This window comes from Rhipicephalus sanguineus, chromosome 1 (genome assembly GCF_013339695.2).
Source record: "Rhipicephalus sanguineus isolate Rsan-2018 chromosome 1, BIME_Rsan_1.4, whole genome shotgun sequence".
Classification (NCBI taxonomy): domain Eukaryota; kingdom Metazoa; phylum Arthropoda; class Arachnida; order Ixodida; family Ixodidae; genus Rhipicephalus; species Rhipicephalus sanguineus.
In genome coordinates, this window is record NC_051176.1 from 18,612,353 (window position 1) to 18,637,157 (window position 24,805).

General features: G+C 50.0%; 1 protein-coding gene across 2 annotated transcripts in view; it reads right to left on the minus strand.

Annotated features, from left to right (window-relative positions):
- LOC119389764 (nose resistant to fluoxetine protein 6) overlaps positions 1 to 24,805 on the minus strand; it is a 157,207-nt gene that overhangs the window by 56,146 nt on the left and 76,256 nt on the right. The gene's annotated exons all lie outside the window — the stretch shown is intronic.

A 24,805-nucleotide genomic window follows, 5' to 3' on the forward strand; every position in this document is an offset into this window, starting at 1 on the left:
CACAAAAACATTACGAATGTCTCTGGAGCTTGAATTTCATTTTAACAGAAGGAAAGGTGAGTTCAAAGAAACCGAACAGGGGTGATTAGTCAAGCTCGACATCTCAATTAGATAATTTCATTATTGTAGCATTGTGATTGTCTGAAATATTGCCTGAAAAAATCAAGTGCAAGGCACCTTTGTGAATATGGGCTCTTGTTTTTAACCGCAATGAACAGTTTAAGGTGGGTTTTCGGCAAGAAAATTCAATTGTGGGATTTCAAAATTACCTGATACAGCATTTATTTACCTTTCAGAAAATACATCACATTTCGGCACTCGCGCGTTCCAAAAGAATTTCTGGTTCTTTTTCTTTGACACATTGACAGGTAATGCGCGCGTACCCCTACGTTATATCCGCGTTTTTTTTCTAAAGAACATTTTTGTAATTTCTGTACCTTTTTATCGAGAACTAGTTGGCTTAGAAAACAAAAATTTCCACGTGTTAACTAATGGCATTTACATAACTGGCACTAGAACCAGTAGCCTATGCGCATTGGTATTTTTTAGTATTAAAGAATCAGTCACAAGTGGCAATTTTCATAAATCAACAAACGTAAAAAAAACAACAAATGTAGTTTTTGTTGTACGCTCACAATTTTACTTCCACTGCTGTAAAACCTTTATACAAAATTCCAATGCTTTGCAGATGGCAGGTCTTATTTAAAAAGTACATCAGTAGAAAAGCAAACACAAATAAAAAATATTAAACAATTTCAAAGCTATCTTTGAGTTTTAATTTAACCTCCGTCTACTTTAAAATACCTCGCAAATTTTAGTCATAGCTTTCATTACCTGCTGTACAGTCAAACTTCGAAACTCACTTTCAAAGTTTGACCCCGCCTTAATAACTGGGAATATAATCCGAGCTTCACTATGAGAAATCCCTGTTTTCCACAACTTGACCATCAACTTATGAAACATAGGCAACGTTAAAAACACACACATAAATGTAAAAAAAAAACGCTCGACAGAAGAGACACAATACAAATAGTCATAATACCAGTTCTTATGAGCAAAACACAGTGGAAAATGTTTAACGGGCAGGAAAATAATCACACAACTGCTTAATACAAAAATATTAGCGAAAAACCTCATCTGTACTTCAACAGAAAATGCGATAGCAACTCCTTGGGACGTTAAACCTCATATATTATATTATTATTATAACGATAGCAACTCCGACACAGCGGCACGAAGCATGTTTTCTGCCTGCCCTGATGCTTCACCCGCTACATCAATACTCTTTGCAGTTCTCATTTACACGTGCGTACACAAAGAACAGAGCAACCACGATAAAAACAGACAGATTTTGACACGAGACAGTGAGCACCTATAAAGCTGCGGAGGCACTAAGACGAAGACACACCGGCCAAACCGGCGCGCGGGCTACACGGATCGATGGATGGATGCTATGAGCGTCCCCTTTGTAACGGGGCGGTGACATGTCTGCCACCAGGCTCGAAAAAAAAAAAGCTTCCTTGTTTCATGTTGTTTCATGTTGGCCTAATACCTTATCTACATTGATTAAATCTATGTTATTATACCAAAAAATACAAATTCACGGTCTATCTCTCTGCCTCTTAAGGCAGAATGACCTTATTATTCCCCCATTATTTATTTTTGTTCTTTATCTCTACTTTTCTGCCACCAATACTCTAACCGTCTCTTACTTATTTCTATCGCGGACATGTTCAGCTTTCCATTGTTGTCCCTAAAACCCAAGGCTTCATGTAGACTCGTGCCCACACGTAATAATGCTCCTTGTTGCCATATCGCCCGCAATGCTAGCCGTATATTTACTGGTGAGCCTCCTAGTTCTTTTTCTCCACGGCGTGTCAACACTTTTTCTATACAAATACCTGAAAACCTTCTCTGCCCATCTACTCTTCTTCATTTTCCTCAGCCTCTCTTCGAATCTCATTTTGCTCTGAGCTTCCCGCACTTCAAAGCCTGTCCATCCCATATCACCCTTTACAGCCTCATTTGTCGTCTTCCCGTGAGCGCCCAACGCGAGGCGGGCCACCGTCCTTTGATTTACATCCATTCCTGATTGTACCTCTGACTTCATGCACACCACTGAGTTCCCAAATGTAAGCCCCGGGACTATCACACCCTTCCACAGCCCTCGAAGCACCTCGTACCTATTGTACCCCCATAAAGCTCTGTGCTTCATAATTGCAGCATTCCTCTTTCCCTTTGCTACCGATGCTTTCTCTTGTACCATCATATATCTATCCCCCTCATTTACCCATACTCCGAGGTACTTGTACTCGCTTACCCTCGGTATTTTTTGGCCCTGTATAAAGACCGCATGGTCTTTGCGACAAGCGCCGCCGCCTGCCGGTGAAAGTTGGAAGGCATCACCGGCCCTGCCACTTCCTCCCATAGGAAACCCCCTCCGCTCTTCTTCTTGGTGGTTCGGGAGGAAAAGGAAAAAGGCACCTAATGGACCTTTTTCAAGCAATCCCAGAACCCCCCGCGGGCGCGCGAAGCACTATGGGAATTGTGAGTACGGCGAGCCCGCCGGCTGTTCCGTCGCTCGCTGCTCTTTGGCGCCGTGGGAGCACCAAACGAAAAAAAAAAAAAAAAAAAAACGCGTCGCCGCTGGTTGATTATTATTAATCCTAAATACTACACATGTCTGAACGCACCTGCATGTATCTCTACACATGCAATGCGAAAGTAATGATGCAGTCAGTGTAGGTATTACCGAGCGGATGTACTTGATGTAGCAGTAAAACGGCACGCGCGAGTTATCACGTGCCGATACATGCAGTCAAAACGTGCTATCGCGAGCAATGTGAGCTGGAACACCGAATTCGTATTTATTCAATGATTACTTGTTCACAAGCCGCTATGGCATTTAATGCCATAGCGGCTTGTGATCGGGTTTAACCAAAACTGTAGAGAGGTGTTATAGTGTTCAGGTATACAGATGATTATTTGAATTTAATGGACAAGTCACGCGCTGTACAAAGAAGTGAGCACATTCTAAACGTGTTTATAGAAAAAGGGATGGGACTAGAATTCACTTGCGAGATGCCTTGCTCTGATAATTTGCAGTTTCCTGATGTATGCTTTTAAATTTCACTGCGGAGCATGTTTGCGGGTAGTATAGCCCGCGTTCAGCGAAATAGGTGTTTAATTTCGCGTCGGCTCATTCGAATATTGTTAAACGAGGAATTGTGATGTCATGATTACGCACGGCATTGGAAAAAGACTTGCGCACATAAGATGAGCAGTAGTTTCCAGCTGCAAAGTGATCAATGAGGCGGGATATCTAAGCTTAGTCGCATTAAGGTCGCAGGGGTCTGCGGTGGGCAAAGAAAAATGCGGTCAGAGGCATGCCAATTGTTTCGTAAATTGTGTAGGAGTTAACCGCCAATTTCTCTTTCTTGTGTCCACATGTACATCGGTCAGACTGGTCATGTATTAATACGCGCCTCAGCGAGCGCCGAAATTCATTGAATGGAGCCGTCTCATCTCGCATCGCTATGTCGGTCATGGAAATGTAATCCCATCTTCGAAAGCACAGTAATTTTGTACCATCAACGTAATCAGACAACGCGAGAAATTTCGGAGACATATGATGTGACAAATAACGCCACACTTTATGTCAGTCAACCTTCTTAGTCGTTACAAGACAAGGAATTCGACCTTATTAATCGACTGTAAACACGCGCCTTGGTTGTTTACTTTTTGTGACTCTTTATGACACGCGCAACTCCCTCCCATGTTTGTATATATGCTTTTTTTTTTCTTCACGCGTGCAACAAACTTTCAATTGTGTGTGAGCGCTGGTTTGTGCATTTCGTGCCTTGTACTGCTCCTTTCTTTTTTCGCTCTAAGTATTATTCCAACATGTAGTTATAGCACCAACGAAAATTAGTAGGCACTTATCGTTCGTTACATATATGGTGCGAGCAATGCAATGAATTTGTCTCATTTCCCCAAATGCCGAATACACTTTCTAGTGTACTCTTTAAATATCAGAACCTCACACTCTACTCGTCGACAGTGTTGATGGACGTTGATTCCAAATGCACCCGCGAATCATAGACCGTTCCTGCACTTCATAGGCAACCGAGTTGTATTTTTTTTTAATTTATGCCGTAAGGCACACTGGCGCAAAAAATAAATAAATAAATGGTGACGCTTCTGAGCCGCTCAACTGTTCCAACAGTGGGACAGATGGAAATCGTCGAGAGGCCGTCGCAGCTAAACACTGAAGTTCGTGACTGAATTGCGCAGTAACACGTTGCACCTTGCCAAATTTACTGTGTCTGAGAAGTCCTGGCACGGTGAAAGCGGAAAGGTACAGCGCGAGGCCTGCGCGCTCGTCGCGGCGGCTGCTGCGGCGTACACACATTTCCCATGAGCGCTTGCGCGCCCGTTGGGGCCTTTAGGCGACACGGTAGAAAGAAATAGGGAAGGTTGTGATCGGAAGTCGACAGGGGCCACGATAGAAGAGAGCAGAAGACAGGAAAGATTGGGGAGCCGGTCATAGGAGTTCACGGACGGGACCACGATTCAGCCAGGGGCACGATGCACGTCGGTGACGAGGCGGCGAAGGCCCCGCCGATGAGAGGCGCACGGCATGGCGGTCGAGGCAGCCGTCACGGTGCGCCGACGGCGAGAGGCACGAGCGCGTCCTGAACGGGCTAGCGGGGCATCGCGGGCGGCACGTCCGTCGTGCGTGAAATCCTCCGAACACTAGCCAGTATATTCTAGGCACTATAGCACCTGCACGCAGTTTGCCTTCCACATGAGCAACACGTGGAGGAAGCGTTGTTCAGTTGTCGGCTGCGAATCGAGCGGAGAGAGGGGGAATCTCCGGTAGCTCGGACGGGTCGCCCTTGCGGCGAGCAGGGTTCTCAACGCTTTTCTCTCGCGCCCCTTCGTCGTCTTGGAAAGCAAGCACACATTCCTGCTGCATTGTGAACTGTCACAAAGGTTCAAAAATAGCGAAAAGCCGAAAACTGCCCGTCAAGTTGCGGAGCACGTGCGACAATGTAAACAATAAACAGCCAGGAGCTGCAGCAAGCGGAAGTACATTGCAACCAGGGTTGCCAGGTCGAAAAGACAAAAAATAGCCACAAAATTGCAAAAACTAGCCAAAATGTAGCCAACTTGAGCCTAGGGCAATAAAAATAGCCAAAAGTAGCCACGCATGTGTGAAAATCTCACATCTTTAGTTAAATCCTAAGATTCCAGCACAAATTGTTGACTTTAGCAATCATTTCATGAATGATGACGCAGTTATCGCGCTGATGAAAACATTACTCTCTCTTCATGCGTGTTGGATGACTTTTCTTGAAATGACTAGAAGTTGCGACAATAAAAATGAGTCTACGCCATGATGAGTTCGCTCAAAATCTCAGTCACTGCATTGAAGCATAAATTGAAGCCACTGTCACAAAAATTTCTTCGGTGATGACGAATCCAGAGTCGTAATCCGTACCCAAGCCTAAGAAATGATACAAGCAGTTCGATGGATATCCTAGAAGGATTGTTTGTTGGGCGAGTTAGTACGACATTCTAAAGAGAGCAATAAAAAAAACTAGGACACAAGAGGCAAAGGCGGCAACACAAGCGCTCACTAACAATAGTTGTTAGTGAGCGCTTGTGTTGCCGCCTTTGTCTCTTGCGTCCTGGTTTCTTTTAGTGCTGTCTTTAGAATGTCGGATATCCTATTTCTAATGTCGATGAGTGCAGGGCGCCCGGAATCCGGAGCGCTTTCGATTCTTGTTCACTTGCAATTGCGGTTTGAAGCCGCGTTCAGCAATGGGTGATCTGCAAAATGACGCCCCTTGCAACAGTTCTCGCCCAGTCCCAACCACACATCCAAAAGCATTTCTTTTTGTGTGTGTGCGAAGCCTGCTTGACTGGCAGGTTATAAACGTGTAGTTATGATCGACCATTGACCCTTACGCCTACTTAGGCCACGGCGCCATTCTTTTCATCAAAGTTCATTAGGTCCGTAATCAAAATGCAAAATTCCATTTTCGGAGCTGGAAACATGCTTTCATTTCCATGTTTTGGCACCATATACTCGAGCACCAGCGGCTGCCACGTTATCAAATATTGATAATTTTGCTCATATCCAGGGGACAAGAAAGTAGCCAAAAAAGAGCCAAGTAGCCAATACGGTTTTTTTGCCGCCATTGGCCAAAAAAAGTAGCCAAATTGGCGCAAAGTAGCCAAACCTGGCAACCCTGATTGCAACTGATCCCGCTCGCCGGTGACGTCAATTGCTGACGTCGTGTCACGTTGCCGAAATGGGCGGAGTCACGACGACGGGCTACGCCTTCCCCTCCCTGTGGCGGAGAAGGGTGGCGAGGCCGCGCGAAAATTTGAAACCAGCTGAAACGGATGTTCTAAACCCTGTAACTTCCTTACTATAGCACGTACTCGCAAAATTATTGCGGCAGCATGTTCACATCGCAAAAGTGCGCATATTTCCCTTCATTATAATTTTTGGACCTCGGGGTTGTTTACTGGCCCTTTAACACAAGAGTGTTTTATGCCGGGGTCCACCCGGCATTAATGACGTATTTCTTAGCAAGGGTGGATCTTTGGCCTTGTTGGTGCGACATAATGCCACGTGCGTGCTATGAGAAAGACGAAGACGACAGCGAAAAGGCTCATACGCGTTTTACAGGAGCCAGAATGAGGAAAGAAGAGGAACTCGCTTGCGCGCGGTATTAAAAAGACCGACCTGCTGTTCTCTCGATCTTGGCGTTACGACATCTCTCTTGACGTCGCGACACTGGTGGAGGTGCTGGAGCCTGCAACCTGATGCAGGAAAGCCTTATTCGGACACGTACCCCCAGTCCGGAGACTCAGCCTCTCGTCACGACTCCAGTCCACCGATTCAGCCGGCGTCTCCTAGGCCTAAGTCCGGAGTTCTCGACTGTTCCTCCTCTTCCCAGCATGGCCGCTCCTACAACATCAGCGGATCTCCTTCCTTCCCAGGTGACTCTTGAGCATCCTCACGTGCCTGAAATCTTCCGTGGGGAAGCGTATGAGGATGTCGAGGACTGGCTCGAACAGTTCGAACGGGTCGCTGTGGTGAATCGCTGGAACGAACAACAGAAGCTTGGCCGCGCCTATTTCGCGATGGAAAATAGCGCTCGCACATGGTACGAGAACCGGGAGCCCACTTTCCAAACTTGGGCCAATTTTCGCCACAAGCTCCTCGAAACATTCCAGAGCTCGGATCGGCGGGATCACGCACAGCAACTGATTGAAGCCCGCGTGCAAAAGCCCAACGAAACCGTTGCCATGTTCGCAGAGGACATGACTCGTCTGTTTCGCCGAGCTGACCCTGACATGCCCGAGTCGAAGAAGGTGCGTCATCTGATGCGGGGCGTCAAGGAACCGCTGTTCGCGGGCCTCGTACGAAATCCGCCGACAACAGTCGACGAATTTATAAAGGAGGCGACTGTTATTGAGCGGGCACTGCAGCAACGATGCCGCCACTTGGACCGCCTGCCCAACCACACGCCAATAAGTGCTGCGGCTCAGAACGCTGCCGTTGGCGAAAGTTCCCTGCGACAAATGATCCGGGAAATACTGCGTGAGGAACTTCGGGCCCTCGGCGTTCCTTCTACCGAGCCGCCAGTTGCGTCTGTCGCTGAAATCGTGCGCCAGGAGTTGCGGCAAGCCTTCACATCGCCCGCGCCATGTCCTGAGCAGCGTTCGCTCAGCTATGCTGAAGTGGTCCGTCTCACTGCCGTATCACAGGGGACGAATGGCTTCTTGTGCTTCCTTTCGCACCCTGATTTCTTGGTTCTTGGGTGCGAAAAGAAGCACAAGAAGCCATTCGTCCCCTGTGATACGGAAGTGGTATATAAAATCCCACTTAGTTGTGGTAAAGCTTACATCGGCCAAACGGGCCGATGTCTTAACGATAGATTAAGAGAGCATGCGACCACGCTGGTGTCACAGAATGACGGGGCGCACCTTCCTGCGCATTGTAGGAAGTGCGGGTGCACAGCACTTTTTGAGGAGGCAGACGTAATGAGTAGAGCAAAGGGAAGTCGTGAAAGAGAGATACTTGAGGCGGACCAGATTAAGATTGCTGCAGACGCGTGCATCAGTGCACCTTCGTTGCATTTGACGAAGAAGGAAATGGACTTCCTTCACAGCAACTGATCAAATGTAGCACCTTTTAAGTGTTCTTAGATTGTAGCCGCATGGGCCAGTGATTCGGAATTTTTTTTGTGTATGACAGTGGCTGTTCTGAACGCGCTTGCGCATTAGCTTTCTTGGTGAGAAATTTTTTTAGAATAAGCTCAGTTGCAAGTGAGCGTCCTTTCTGTCGTGGTGTCTTTCTTTCTAACCAAATCCGCGCTCCCCTACGCAAGACATGTCGTTGCCATTATGCAAAAGCCGTTTCGCACGCAGGAACACCGAACACTATAAAACTCTCTCTATTGGTGCAGAAGAGAGGTAAGCTTATTCGCCGCTTATGTTCTCTTGTCAAGCACTGCGAAGTTGATAGCAGCTTACTTTGACGGCGCGATAATGATGCCCCAGAATTGCTTATAGACAAAAGAAGCGTCGGTGCAAGTGGCAGCAAGGGTAAACACATTTCTTAATAAAGGCGACAAAGTAAGCTCGGCCTTTTTAAGGCGAAAGCCTTAGATGCCTTATGAAACGCGAAAATTGACCGGCGTGCCCCGTCGGTGTCGTCAACAGGAGTGATGAGAAAAATCACCATCACGTCATGACGTCACCATATGACGTCATCATGACGCCACAGATCGCCAAATGTGTGACGTCATCATGACGTCATAGTGAAGTCACGTGACGAGACGTGACGTGATGACGTCATCACATGCATCTTAGCTTCTTCAATGGTGTACCGATCACGGAGGCAGTGCAAAACCAGGTGAGGTGCCTCCGATCCTGGAGGCAATGCAAAACCACATTAGGTGCAGAAAGCTTTCGGGGGTCGCGGCGCAGATCGACTGAGACGGCTTTGGCCTTCCAGTCGTCTTAGGTTGAGTGGTTAAGCGCATTACGTGCAGCACGAGATATCGCAAAGGAGACAGTGCCACCAGTGAATATGGTTCGTTTTGAGCTGGAATGAGACGAAAAAAAGTAACAGTTTCGCCGCAAGGGCGAACAATGAATGCGATAGGAAGAAATTGGAATGTCACACGAAGAACGAGAAGCAGCACGATACTTGCAGCGCGCCGCTGAAGCACAAAGAAGGACGCCCGAAAAGAACGCACAGGCATGTACAGGGCAAGCGTGAACTAACAACTGTCGCAGTTGTTACGTCTTTGTGCTTGAGCAACGCGCTGCAAGTGTCGACAATAGAGAGTTTCAGAATTGGGGCCCCAAGAAGCTTGGGGACCAAGGAGCTTGCGAGCCACCAGAGCGCATGCACAGAACCCAATCCACTCTTGGACTCTTGTGATCGTGTTGGCCAAAGACCCAAAAATCGAGAACTAGCGTGGGTCCCCAAGACGTCTTGGGTCACCGCGAGACTATGTAGACGCCGCGCGGGCCACGACGATATATGGCCCACGTCTCGCATTATTTTTCACCACGTGTGGCACCCTGTGCGTTTGCGCCAACGCAATTGCTTTTCACCCAGTTATCAAACTCTGCTGATCCTCCGAATGCAAGAGCAGCTTATCCAACGCAGCTTAGTGACCCAGTGTCTTGGGTCCCCAATTCTCAAACTCTCTAATGGAGAATCAGGTGCTCTTAGATATTTCTTCTTCTTTTAAACTGCTGCGCGTGGAGTGACCGCCTGCGTTTCCTGCCACACGGGGGCGTCTGATGCAAGGTGTGCCTGGTGTGCCTGGTGTTTTTTTTTTTAGATGTGAAGCAGCATTTGCTCGGGGCTGTGTCCGTCCTTCCATCGGCGTCACGGTGTGTACAATTGTACACATCAACTTCGGAGTCGCATCACGCACCGCGTCTTTCTTCAAATGGCCTGAAACTTAGTGTGCACATTCGTGCAGGCTTCCTGAGTGGACAACTAGCGGTTATTTAACTTCATTACGACGCTTATTGCTGCGGATGATCACTTTGCTAGAGACACTACCATGTTCGACGATCGTTCGACGTGCGACATCCCAGGACCGACATCAAGAGTATTTTTTTTTCTTCGCTCGAAAAGCATACTACCAAAAACAAACTGTGCATGCATTTTAGGCCTAATAGTTGATTCCTTTTATGCAAGGATTGAAGCTGACACTGACTGCAGAATATTTAGGTATTTGTTTACACGATGATAAACGTTAATTGCTGAAACTCACACAAAACGGCACATTCCTTCATTTTATTTCTAGGAATGTAATATTGAGTGCCTTCAAATCATGGCATGCAAATTTCATGCATTTGCAGACAGTGCATCACAATTCGTGACTGAAAGGGATATATATATATATATATATATATATATATATATATATATATTGTGATGACGAAGAGCGGCAACGGGCTTGGGCGCATGCTCGGGTAGCGCGAGGAAGAGAAGGACGAAGGCCAGAGAATAGAACAGCCGGCCCACGAACGGGCGTTGTCACCTGTTTCTCTCTTTACAATGGCGCAGTCGCGAAACACAGAGCCATCAGAAGACGTTAATCCGCCTGCCTCTATCACCCTTCGAAGCGGGCGACTGCTTTCGGACTCGCAGCCACTACATTCCGGGGAAGGCGTTCAGGCCTCCACGGCGGCTCAACCACAGGGTGGCGACTCCGAAATGACCCGTTTCTTGGACGTGTTGACGCAACGCCTCACCAACATGGCAAGCAGTTCCACTACCGCCATTGGATGCGCCGCACCTGGGCCGCTACCTGAGACTGCTATTCCAGAATTTCACGGGTTTCAGCACGATCCGACCACCTGGGTCTCGACCGTCGACTCTGTCGCCACGAAATACTCTTGGCCAGAGTCTACGAAGAAATCCGTCGCGGAAGGGCGCCTTCGAGGAGCTGCACAAGCCTGGCATCGTCTTCAGGGAAGCAAGTATGCCTCGTGGACTACTTGGTGTGCGGCCCTCACGTCCACATTTGCACCGCTTCCGGGCGCCTATGACACTCGCTTCATGGAGATGCGGTCGCGCCGGCAAGCCCGAACTGAAGACATTGCCGCATACATCTGCGACAAATTATGCCTCCTGCAAGCTTGCGATATTGCCTGGCCCTCTCCGGCAGCCAGACAGTATGTCATCGATGGCATATACGATTCGACGCATGCGGCCATCCTGTCTGTGCAGACAGTCCATCAAAGCATCGATGCTTTTATCCGACAGGCAGCAGAGTTGCAGGAAACTGCAAGACGCCGCGCTCCTGCAGTCTCCCCACAGGAACCCGCTACCACGCGGCGCGGATGCTTTTCCTGCGGGCGCTTGGGGCATGGATACAAGGACTGCCCACAAACGCCACGCCAAGCCATCCAGTTCCAAGCGCGGCCACTTCCGACTGTTCGGGTCCGCGTCGACGGCATCGGTGAACTCATGGCACTCGTGGATACTGGAGCCCAGCGAACGGCGCTGCTTCGCCGACACGCCCCAGTCACCCTCCAGCCTTGGACCGAGCCGCCCCTACGGGGCCTCGGCGGCAGCGTACTCCCTGTAGGTGCGGTGGACCTGCAGCTACACACCGAAGCCGGGAGCAAGTTACTTTGCGCCGTTCCCGTCTTCGATGACCTACCCGCTGACATGGTTCTGGGAGCGGACTACATCATGTCAGGTCAAGTGCAGCTCACCATAGATGGCGACGGCGTCCACATCCGTGGATTGACCCCGAGTACTTCTCCGGATAATAGCTCCCAAGGTGAGCCAGCAACGCTGCACTCAATCTCAGCCGTGCTCGAAAGGCACACATCACTTTTTGCTGATAGTACTGCGCAGCTCCCTGGCACTAGCTTATTAGAACATCGTATACCGACTGACAATCATCCGCCGGTGTCTGTGCCGTTACGGCGATATGCAGAAAGAGAGCGGGCCGTCATTGCCGAACAAATAGAAGAAATGCTAGCCGCTAATGTAATCAGGCCGTCTTCTAGTCCATGGGCTGCGCCTGTCGTTTTAGTCCGCAAAAAGAACGGTAGCCTACGATTCTGCGTGGACTATAGGGAGCTAAATAAGCACACCATACCCGACTCATACCCGCTGCCGCGTATTGACGACGCTATTGACACCATACGAAATTCAAGATTCTTTTCATCTCTGGATTTGAAAGCGGGGTATTGGCAAATCAACGTCGCCGAAGAGGATAAGTGCAAGACGGCTTTCCGTACGCCTTCTGGCTTGTACGAGTTTAACCGTATGCCTTTCGGGTTGCGAACCGCCCCAAGCACGTTCCAGCGGGCCATGAATACAGTACTGGGTTCGCTGAAAGACCAAGCCTGCGTTGTGTACCTCGACGACATCCTCGTTATCGGTGTAACTGAAGAAGAGCATCTACGAAATCTCGACGAAGTTCTGAAGAGGCTGCATGACGCTGGATTCCGCCTTAACCGGGAGAAATGTCAGTTTGGCATGACGACAATATCCTATCTCGGGTATACCATATCTCAGGACGGCGTGCAGCCCCTTCCTGAAAGAATTCAAGCTGTGACCGACTATCCCGTGCCAACCTGTATTAAACAGCTGCAGGTATTCCTGGGAATCGCGTCGTACTTGCGCAAGTTTGTCCCCAACTTTGCGTCGACAGCTGCACCGCTCACGGACCTGTTAAGGAAGGGAACTCAATTTCAGTGGGGACCATCGCAGGACGACGCTTTCCGGACCCTTAAACATCAATTGACCCATAGCCCTGTTCTGTGCCACTTCAATGAAGAATGGACTACAGAGGTACACACCGATGCAAGTCAAACTGGTATAGGGGCCGTTCTTATACAGCGTGACCCGCACGGACGTGAGCACGTCGTCGCCTACGCCAGCCGCAAACTGTCTGACGCGGAGCGCCATTACCACTCCAATGAACTAGAGTGCCTGGCTGTCGTCTGGAGCGTTGACGAGAAGTTCCGGCACTACCTGTTTGGCCGACAATTCACTATTGTAACGGATAACTCCGCTGTGGCGTGGATGTTCGCTAAACAGCACCTCAAACACAAGTTTGCGCGGTGGATAGTTCGGCTGCAAGATTACACTTACAACATCCGTCACCGCGCAGGAGCACAAAACCAGGTTGCGGATGCCTTATCGCGAAACCCAACCGAGGAACGCTCCCTGCAAGACCGCGAAGACTGGATCATGTTCTCCCAGGAAGAAGTTTCGAATGCCCAACGCATCGACAAAGATTTAGACACCATTATGAATTCCCTATCAGACACGGGCCGCAACGCCAAATTTGCTTTACGCGACGGCACGCTGTATCGTCGTCGTTGGGTCGAGAAGCAAGACGAACGCCACCTTTTGGTCATTCCTACCTCCTTACGTTCGGGTATTCTGCGTGCCATCCACGACACACCCGAAGGAGGCCACATAGGCTACCGAGCAACATTGCGCAAAGCACAAGAGCGCTTTTGGTGGCCGAGAATGGACAGGAGCGTGCGTTCGTACGTTGCAAGCTGTAAAGTGTGCCAACAACACAAACGGCGTCCGGGCTGTCAACCTGGATTACTAACACCGATTACGCCTCCGGAGACAATTTTTCACACTGTGGGAATAGACCACATCGGGCCTTTTCCAACGTCGGCAGCAGGCAACAGATATATTATAGTCGCGGTGGACTACTTGTCAAGGTTTATAGAGGTCGCTGCCGTGCCTTCCCTTGCCGCCAGTTGCGTCATAAACTTTCTGCGGGACCACTTCGAATGGAGACACGGCCTCCCTAAACTCATCTCCGACAGGTCGACCACTTTCCGCAGTCGTGAGCTCCGTACCTACCTCCGGCAAGCGGGAGTTGAGCATCATTTCGCGGCAGCCTACCATCCACAAGCGAACGGCCTGACAGAGAGGTCGAACCAGACGCTACAAGCTCGACTGGCACCGTATTGTACGAGCAACAAGCCCGGTGAGGCGGACTGGGACGAGCATCTCAAAGCAGCTGCATACGCAGTTAACACGGCGTTGCAAAGTTCAGCCGGAACCTCTCCCTACGAAATTGTCTACGGTCAACTACCAAAACTTGGCGCTACACTCTCCTTGGACACGCCTGTACAACTTGGACGTTCTGCTGCACGAGGGACACTTTGCCGCAAAATACGAACCGAGGCGCGCAAGAAGATAATGCATGCCCAACAGGAGCAAAAGCGACATTACGACCGCCGCCACTGTCGGGCACCGCCATACCGTATCGGCGATGAGGTGTGGGTGCAACGAGGTACACCGTCCCCTGCGAAGAAACTATGCGCGAAGTTTGAAGGGCCCTTTATTATTACGCAACAACTGGGCGAGAACACTTGGCGAGTGCGGTCCTCGGATTCTGACTCGCGCGCAGAAAGGAGGCGCAACAATTTTGCCGTGCATGTGTCGCGTATTAAGAATTGTGTCCGTAGAGACGTCTGAAGTGCCGAAATCTGCTTTTCTTTCAGAGGTGCACCTTTCGCTAGCGTGGCCGAGTGTGATGACGAAGAGCGGCAACGGGCTTGGGCGCATGCTCGGGTAGCGCGAGGAAGAGAAGGACGAAGGCCAGAGAATAGAACAGCCGGCCCACGAACGGGCGTTGTCACCTGTTTCTCTCTTTACAATATATATATATATATATATATATATATATATATATATATATATATATATATATATATATATATATATATATATATATATATATATATATTGTAGCGAAGCCTTTGAGATGAGTAATGGGTTGCGCTCTCTATAGCCTTCTAGTGGGTCGTCCTCTTTGGCTCTTCCCGCTCGCGCTCTGAGTTCGGGTTTTGCCTTGACTGTCGCCATTGCACATCGTCGCCAACTGCCGCCCAATAAACACCTCAACAAATTGGTGGAGAGTGCTGCGCTCCCATTCGATGCCCCTGGAGCTTAGATCCCGTACCCTACCAACTACCATGCATCAAGACGCTGCTCAGCAAACGCCTCCTCCCAAAACGACAACATGCTCCGGTGTCCCCCGCATCCGCGACCCTCCTATCTTCACCGGCGCGGATGGGACCGACGTTGAGGACTGGCTTGCGATGTACAAGCGTGTGAGCGTACCCAATAAATGGACGAAGCAGGCAAACTCGGCAACCTGGTTTTCTACCTCGCGGGTGTGGCGGGCCTGTGGTACAACAACCACGCCACCGATTTCCCCACGTGGTCTGCTTTCAAGACCGCCATCATCGACGTGTTTGGCCGCCCTGCCGTTCGTAAACTGCAAACCGAACAACGTTTACCTCAACGAGCTCAGCAGACCGTTGAGTCTTTTACGAGCTACATAGAAGACGTCCTGGACTTGTGCAAGAAAGCCGACGCAGCCATGCCTGAGTCTGACAAGATCCGCAATGTTATGAAAGGCATCGACGACGATGCCTTCACTATGCTGCTCGCCAAGAACCCTCGTACTGTGGCCGAGGTGATCACGCTCTGCCAAAGCTACGAGGAGCTGCGCCGGCAGCGGTTGCTGACCCGTCGACCTCCATCACGCGACGCTGATCTCGCAGGTTTGTCGGCCATTTCTGATCGGTCCACCTTGCTCGCCGAGATCAAGTCATTCGTGCGCGACGAAATTGCCCGTCAGTTCTCCCTACTGGCCTTCCCTCACCCGCGGCATGGTGAACAGCCGTCGGCCACGCTGCTGGCTCCCTTACGCCGCGCTATTCAGCAGGAAATCGCGGAGGTCATGCCGGAATACCACCAGCCCTCTCCGGCGCCTGCGCCGCTCAGTTACGCGCAAGTTGTAGCCAGGTCACCCCAAGCGATCCCTGTGGCTGTCCCACTTACTTACGCCGAAGCCGTCACCAGACCTCAGGCCTTTGAAGCGAGTGTGCCGGCTGCGTTTGCCGACGTCATACCTAGGCCACCGATGCAGCCCATCATGCAGTCGTATCAGCAGACGCCTCGTCCACCGCGTCCTGCGTCATGGATGGGACCTACCCCGACGAATCGGTGGCGCACTTCTGACAACCGCCCGATCTGCTTCGCGTGCGGTTGCGCCGGCCATGTCGCCCGCTATTGCAATCGCGTGCAGCCGCCTCGTGTCGCCTCAACCATCCCAGCCAGTCAAGCCGCCCGTATTACGATTCACTGCCGCCTATGTCACCGTCGTCTCGCCCAGCTCAATCTACCCACCGTTCGCTGTCACCACGACGCCGATCACTGTCACAGATGCGGCCACGTCCGGTCCCGCATGACCAGGAAAACTAGTCGTCGCAGTCCACGACGCAAGGGCTGCGACGCTATCGAACTGCGAAAGCCCTCAGCGAAGCCCATCGAACTGTTAGACGTGTTTGTGGACGGTGTTCGCGCATCGGCCCTTATCGACAATGGAGCCGCCACGTCCGTTATTGACGCCAAACTTAGCCGATTACTGCGAAAAGTGACGACGCCATTTCCCGGGCTCTCCCTCCATACAGCCAGCGCCCAAAGTATTCACCCTACAGCGGTGTGCACAGCCCGCGTCATGATTAAGGATGCTCTGTACGCTGTCGAATTGATCATAATTCCAGCATGCTCTCACGACGTCATCCTAGGATGGGATTTTCTCTCCCACCACGACGCCGTGATTCATTGCGCACCAGCCGAAATAGAGCTCTCACAATTCCCTGATCTGACGCCGGCTGACAGTCCATCGTCTGTGAGCAAGGTACTCGTCAAAGACGACACCAAAGTGCCTGCATACTCGTCAACGGCGGTATTCGTCTACAAGTGTTGAAGATTGGGCGAGTTGGTTCGTCGTAATTTAACTGGTATAGCGCATTACGGAGAAGAAGAAACGGCCGAGCAGACCGACACAAGAGGACAGAGCGCTAACTTCCAACTGAGCTTTATTGTGAAAATGCATCAAATGTGTAGACTTGCGCAAGCATACAAAAATCACCCTTACGCAACGCCAAGATTAGGCACACCATCGCACCGTCACACGCCACAGATTCATAGACGGTTTCCTTGATTAAGGAAGGCCACTTCATGTTCAGATAAAGCCAACGAAGGGGCGCTGATACATCTGATGCCAGCTCTTGCTATACAATGCGCTTCAATAATCTCTCGAGTGATTTGTGACGGGTGCTTTCTAAGTACTTCACATTGATCAAACATAGGGGAGCATCCACAATCGCGGCAGTGCATTCCAATGTGGCCCTGAACTGCTTTGTGAACATTATAATGGTGCTCTTTTAGCCTTTCATTAAGGCAGCGCCCCGTTTGGCCGATATACCTCTTACCACATGAGTGTGGTATCGAGTAAACCATCCCCACTTCACACGGCACAAACCGAGTTTTGTGCTTAGTTGAGCAAACAGTGGCGATTGATTGCTTTGCAAAGCCGCTGTAACTTATCAGGCGCCGAAAACACCACTTTCACACTAACCTTCTCCCCTATCTTTTTTTAGTCGGTGGGACTATCTTTTTTCAGTCGGTGACTCATGAGATGCCAATTGACAACAGCTTACGCTTTTTAGATTTGAATTTGATTTTTTCACCTGACCATGTGTGCTGGCTATATGAACCTAGAACTGGAAAACCTCTTTTACCCTATGACTCTTCCCATTCCAAGTTAGTTAAGCGAAGCATCACAAATCTTTGTCTCATCAACCCCCTTAGGAAATCATGTCATCATGTCATGCAGCGCAGCTTTGCAGCTCAAGCTGAAAGGCTTTTGAGTGTGCCGGGTACCCAGCTATCCTACTGGCATCTATAGCTGAAAAGCTATTAAAACAGATGAAAAAATGACGGGAACTCCGAGGCTCAGCCGGAATCTAAGGACCAAAAAAAAAAAGAGACCCGTGGTTTTGCCCTATGTGCATGACATTTCCCACCGACTAAAAAAGATAGGGGAGAAGGTTAGCGTGAAAGTGGTGTTTTCGGCGCCTGATAAGTTACAGCGGCTTTGCAAAGCAATCAATCCCCTCAAATCACGCGCCACTGTTTGCTCAACTAAGCACAAAACTCGGTTTGTGCCGTGTGAAGTGGGGGTGGTTTACTCGATACCACTCTCATGTGGTAAGAGGTATATCGGCCAAACGGGGCGCTAAAGAGCTAAAGGCTAAAAGAGCACCATTATAATGTTCACAAAGCAGTTCAGGGCCACATTGGAATTCACTGCCGCGATTGTGGATGCTCCCCTATGTTTGATCAGTGTGAAGTACTTAGAAAGCACCCGTCACAAATCACTCGAGAGATTATTGAAGCGCATTGTATAGCAAGAGCTGGCATCAGATGTATCAGCGCCCCTTCGTTGGCTTTATCTGAACATGAAGTGGCCTTCCTTAATCAAGGAAACCGTCTATGAATCTGTGGCGTGTGACGGTGCGATGGTGTGCCTAATCTTGGCGTTGCGTAAGGGTGATTTTTGTATCCTTGCGCAAGTCTACACATTTGATGCATTTTCACAATAAAGCTCAGTTGGAAGTTAGCGCTCTGTCCTCTTGTGTCGGTCTGCTCGGCCGTTTCTTCTTCTCCGTAATGCGCTATACCAGTTCAAGTACGGTGTTCGTCTACTGCGCCAGTCTCTCCGACACCGTTGCACTCCTCTCGCCATCTGACCGTGTTTCCACGAGGAAAGGCTTGTTGGTGCCTTTCGCGACCGTGCAAGTCACTCAGGGCAGCACGTCAATTTTTGTTATCAACCCATTTCCGTACAGTGTTACGTTCGTGCGAGGAGAATGTCTCGGCAGCGTGGAACCCCGCGAAGACGCACAAGTTATGGACGAACCAGATGACACGCACTGCCCCAGTTTCAGTACGCTCAGTGCTGTTACCACGACTGGTTCATCGCCCGCTGATGTATTTGCTTCTTCCATTGCTGACCACCTTACGCCGGTCCAGCGTTCCCAGCTTCTGGGCCTCTTGGACGAATTTCGCGCTTCTTTCGATGTTGCTCAAACTTCTCTCGGCCGCACGTCCACCGTTACGCATCGAATCGACACTGGCGCCCAGCCGCCACTGCGGCAACGTCCATATTGCGTATCTCCCACAGAACGCCGCGTAATCAACGAGCAAGTCGACGTACTTGCGCAGCGCAAACCAGGTTTCCCTGAATATGTCGTGGCATATGCAAGTCGTGCGCCTAATAAAGCCGAGACCAATTATACCGTCACCGAAAAGGAATGCCTGGCGATCATATGGGCCCTTACGAAGTTCCGACCCTATTTGTATGGTCGCCCATTTGATGTCATCACCGACCATCATGCACTATGCTGGCTGTCGTCATTGAAGGATCCTTCAGGCCGCCTCGCCCGCTGGGCACTTCGCCTACAGGACTACGATATCCGCGTGCAGTACCGCAACAGACGCCAGCATGCTGCCGCCGACGTCCTCTCGCGCTCCCCCTTGCCTGACGACAATGCCCCCTGCTTGGTACCTAACAATGTTGTTTCTTCCATCGATGTTCACACCATCGCTCTCGAACAGCGCAAGGATAAATGGATCGCCTCGCTGATAGATTTGCTCACTGATCCATCGGCAACACCAACCGCTCGCGCGTTGCGTCGTCAAGCCCACCATTCCGCCATTCGTGACGACCTACTGCACCGACGCAATTACAACGCCGAAGGCCACCAGTGGCTACTTTTGATACCCCGCAGTCTGCGTTCTGAAATATGCGAGTCCTTCCACTCTGATCCACAATGCGCGCACTCTGGTGTATCCAAAACTTACCACCGCATTCGACAACGATACTTCTGGCGAGGGATGTACCGCTACGTGTAGAAGTTCGTTCGCTCCTGCCTCGAGTGCCAACGCAGAAAACCTTCAACGCACGTGTCACCCGCCGGTCTACAACCATTACCTTGCCCTAACCATCCGTTCGGGCGCGTGAGCATCGACTTGTACGGACCACTTCCTCTGACATCGGCTGGTAACCACTGGGCCATTGTCGCTGTTGACCATCTAACGCGATACGCCGAAACCGCCGCCCTCCCAGCGGCTACAGCGCGCGATGTTGCCTTCTTCCTGATACACCGATTCATGCTGCGTCACGGTTCACCCCAGGCGCTTCTCAGCGATCGAGGCCGTGACTTCTTGTCGGAAGTCGTCGAAGCCATTCTCAAAGAGTGCCATGCTGTTCACCGCAAAACTACCGCTTACCACCCGATAACGAATGTCCTAACCCAATGCTTTAACCGCACGCTCGGCGAATTGCTCTCAATGTACGTCGCCGCCGATCACACCAACTGGGATGCCATTCTGCCCTTCGTCACCTACGCCTACAATACCGCCGCTCAGAGCACCACTGGTTTTTCTCCCTTTTTCTTATTGTATGGCAGGCACCCCTCGCACACAATCGACACAATCCTTCCATACAAGCCGGATCGGTCTGAGTGTGCGCCGATTTCTGCTACCGCCCGACTTGCTGAAGAATGTCGCGAACTTGCCAAGACGTTCACTACGCATGACCAAGAGCGGCAGAGGAGCATTAGCGGTGACAGAATCACTCCTGAGCCGACGTTCCTCCCTGGAGCGCTCGTATGGCTCTCGATCCTTACCACTGCACCTGGCCTCTCTTCAAAACTACTGCCCAAATACGAAGGCCCCTACCGTGTTGTTGAACGCACATCCCCTGTAAACTATCTGATCGAACCAATCGATCCATCCTCGGACATGCGCCGTCGAGGGCGGGACATTGTAAACGTGGAGCGCCTCAAGGCGTACCATGACCCGCTCATTGTGACAAGTTGTTAGGTCGCCAGGCGGCTCCCTTTTCCCACCCGGAGTAATTGTAGCGAAGCTTATTGGAACTCTGAAGTGGGTCGTCCTCTCCGGCCCCTTCTAGTGGGTTGCCCTCTTCGGACAGAGCGCAGCTCGCGCAGAGTCGGCCCCGCCTTGACTGTCGCTGTCGTTCATCTTCGCCGAGTGTCCGCCAATAAACATCTTTATAATTTATATATATATATATATATATATATATATATATATATATATATATATATATATATATATATGAGGAAGGAAGTGTCCTTGGATCCAGTCGAATCAATGCTTTGCGAAGTAGAGGACGGGCAACACGAAAACTTTTTATTAATCCGACGTTTCAGCCGGGGACCGGCCTTCATCAGGGAAGGCCGGTCCCCGGCTGAAACGTCGGATTAATAAAAAGTTTTCGTGTTGCCCGTCCTCTACTTCGCAAAGCATATATATATATATATATATATATATATATATATATATATATATATATATATCCGGGGCATGACGGCGATGGCAGAAATCAGCCGAGAGTGCCCATATAATTTCTATGGCAATAAAATTGAGGACGCATCAAGAGTAGAACGCGATAGCATAATCGTTCGCATCTTCTTCTCATTCGCTTGCGACGCTTCGATTCTCGGTGGACACCTGGACCGTGGCGCGAGTGAAGGATCGTAATGTTATCGTAGTAAAATAGAACTTCGCGCATAGGGAGATAATGACGGCCAGATTCAAGTGGTCGCAGCAATGCACTACAGTAGGTATTTCAATGTTGTTTCCAATTCAGTGACGCCGCAACACAGCAGCCGCCGCCAGTAGATATGGCTAGCTGTGCATGCCCCCAACTCCTGGATTCATAAATCACATGCGCTAAGCAGCAACAAAACCTCCAAGGACCATTCCTGGATACCTGTCCACATTGCGCTACTCCATAATCATCAGCTATAATGGGTGTGTTCCAATACTCAGGTCGCATTCGAATTCTCACGCAGCCAGCAAAATGGACAGCTTGGCGAAGACAGCGTCGGGGAGAAATGCGTAGGAGGCTACTTTGCTGTGTAGACAAGATGGCGGCAGAGCTTGGGCATCTCACCTGTATGTCAAGAAGTAGATGCTCTTTTGCGTGCCTAATGCAAGCAACCTTCAGTTTTTTATAGATTCGAAGACGAAAGGAGTAGGAATCAATTCTGTTTGTTTTCCGTAGCTCTCTCTTGTCGACGCGAGGTGGCGTCATATCGCGCAGACGTCATCAGGACTCGAACGACTCTGTCTCGATGCTGCCTTCTAAGCTGTGAGCGTAGACTGTCTACGATGCTGTCCAAAATTGGAACACAGCCATTTAAACACCGTACGTGAGACTGATCTGGCCTAAACCGAACCTGCGAACAATGGGTCTTCACCCTATAGCAGACCATGGGCCCAACCATCGAGCACTGCTCATGTATGCTGCCAAAACCGGCCTTAGTTTGTCCAAGCGCTTATGCACATGGGCACCGGTTTCAAATTTAGGAAATAAAGAGACGTAGGGTTGAGTGTATCTTGTAACATTGGCAAGCAAGCTGTGCTGCAACAATAGCATCAAGGGATCGCGTTCCCTTTCAGCTCGGAGCCGACTAAAATGGACCATACTTTTCGGAATAACGAATGGAAAGAAGCGCCATCTTTCAGATAAATAATTAATTGCTGGTGTTTTACGTGCCAAAACCACGATATGATTATGAGGCACGCCGGATTAATTTCGTCCAAATGGGGTTCACCTAAATCTAAGTACACAGGTGTTCTTTGCATTTCACCCTCATCAAAATGCAGTCACCCGCCATGGCTCGGAATTGTACCCGCGACCTCGAGATTAGCAACGAAACACTTCCGCTGACACGGCTGGTATCATCTTCCAGATGAGGGCTAGAGAAAGAGGAAAGCAAATGAAGCAATCCAAGTTAGTGGCAGCTCACCGAATCTGATGTATTACAACTAATAATAATAAACATACACACAGCAATGTTTTCACAGTATTTTGACGCGGTACCGGTCAAGTCACTATTTCTTCCGTCTAAGATCGGTCGACTAAAGCGTAGGAGACAAAGCCTACTGCAGACACCATGCGGACAGTAGCCTACGGTGGATGCCGTGTGAACCATTCCTGTACGCGCACGGCACGAATCTCTAGTGTGCCTAAAACCTCTCAGAATGGTTTAAGTAGACCCTCCGCAAGATCGGCCTTCTAAGGGAACTCGTATTCCAGTGACTACACGAGCACCACCAACTTTTGACACGTCGCGATAACTAGACGTGGTTCTCGTTTTTCAGCTTGCATCTGTCAGTGTGGCCTCGTTTCGTTGGTCAGCCGTCACGCCGTGCCCACTGGTGCCAATTTAGAAACGTTTTGAGGCATCGTTGATGCCTATGCAGAGATACCAACGTAAAATAGGCGTCTGATGTCCCATGAACAGCTGGCCAACATTTCCTATAGGTTTGCAGTTTTCAGATAAGCTTTTTTTTAACACGAAAGTGTTTTATTCCGGGGTCCACGAAGACTTTCATGACGTATTTCCGTCACGGAAATACGTCAGCAAAATGAACGCCATCAGATGGCAAAGAAAAAACTTTAAGAAAAAGTTCCGTTGTTATGAGTCCAACCTATTACCTCTCGGTCCGCGACGATGGCTGGCGGGTGTTTAGCCCACTGAGCTACCGCCAAACACAGAATGGAGGTTAAGTGAACGCGCCTTTTATCTTTCACACTTTCCTCTCGCAGTGATCTTGCTTGGTTGGATGGATGGATGCTATGAGCGTCCCCTTTATAACGGGGCTGTGACATGTGTGCCACCAGGCTTGAAAAAAAACAATACGCGCCGTTTCTACGACCGTTCCATTCGGCGTTATTTCCAAAAAAAGTCGTCAAAGCTTTAAAGGGACACTAAAGAGCAAAACGATTTTTCTCGTATTAGCAAAGTACTCTTTAACGATACCAAAAAAATTACACCATCTCCCGCTAAAGGGGACCATGAGGCGATGCGAAGCCGGAGCACTTGCACGACCTCGTTCCGTTGGCGTTCATTGGGCATGCTACCGACCTCGCGTCGTGGAACGCGAAGAGGAACGCTACGCGCGTCGTGTCTTCCGTCTAGCCTGGCCGTTAATTCTCACAGGACGAGCAGGGAACGCGGTCGTCAGGCGCGCGCGGCGGGGGGCGCAGGAGAGGAGAGATAGGGGGAGGGGACGCGCATGCGCTGGCGCTCATCGCGGCGTTGCGCAGGAGAGGGGCACACCATCTCCCGCTAAAGGGGACCATGAGGCGATACGAAGCAGCCTTTCGGCATGTCGAGCCCACGTTTCAGAGGGGGAGGGGGAATGTAGAGGACGAGTGGAGAGGATGAGAGGAAAGGGGGCGCTGAGAGGGGAAAGGGAGACTGGGGAGGAGGTGTTTGGAGAGGAGGTGTATGGAGAGGGTCTGCGCATGCGCAGCAAGGGTGGTCACGCCGCACACCACCGGCTTGAGCTCCGCCATAAGATGCTTCGCATCTAAAACACCACGCTTGCTGCGAGAAGACGTTTAGTAAGCGAGAAAACACGCAAAAGCAAAATGTGGGTGGCGACGCCACCTTGAAATTTCCGCACCATTCGCCGTGACGTCACATGTTTTGACGGTGTCTACTAGGGACTACGTAGTTCCTAAACGGTACAAATGAAGTACATTGTCCTCTGAGGGGCCCATAGACCTAACATACCAGGTTTGGGGTAGTTTTGTTGAGCCAATGGCCCCGAAATACGATAAGTACACTTTGAAATCCCTGACGTCACGCGGGGTGATTTCGGCGCGAAATTTAAAAATTATACTGTGAACTTGATTTTCTCCTCTATTATATACGTATGATGGCAAAATTTAAGACATTAGAGTTCTCAGAGCACAATTTATCGATCTAAACCGTTTCATTGTTTCTCTTTAGTGTCCCTTTAACACACCGCGAGGTGGCGGCTTTAGCCCAAGCCTCGTAAAGACCCTTT